Source organism: Ceratina calcarata, unplaced genomic scaffold (genome assembly GCF_001652005.2).
Source record: "Ceratina calcarata isolate Rehan_Ccalc_2016 unplaced genomic scaffold, ASM165200v1 scaffold827, whole genome shotgun sequence".
Taxonomy (NCBI): domain Eukaryota; kingdom Metazoa; phylum Arthropoda; class Insecta; order Hymenoptera; family Apidae; genus Ceratina; species Ceratina calcarata.
Window position 1 is genome coordinate 13,528 of NW_017179599.1, and position 269 is coordinate 13,796.

Sequence of the window (269 nt, forward strand, 5' to 3'; positions counted from 1 at the left end):
AAGTGAGTTAGAATCCGAGAGCGGCAGTGGAATTGTTCTGCGAACAGTATTCCGATCGGAGCTAAGTATTAAAATGAAAACGTGTATGCAAATTTTCAATTGCAAAGTTCAATGTGACAGTGGATTTGTAAAATGAAGAGTGGCAGTGAATTTGGGAAGTGTAAAAGTGACAATTTTTGTTTTGTGAAAATTTACCAGTGGGAAAGTGACAATGATCGTAATGATAAAGAAAAAATCGTCGGGTGCAGGTCATTGACTTTCTCCAAGCA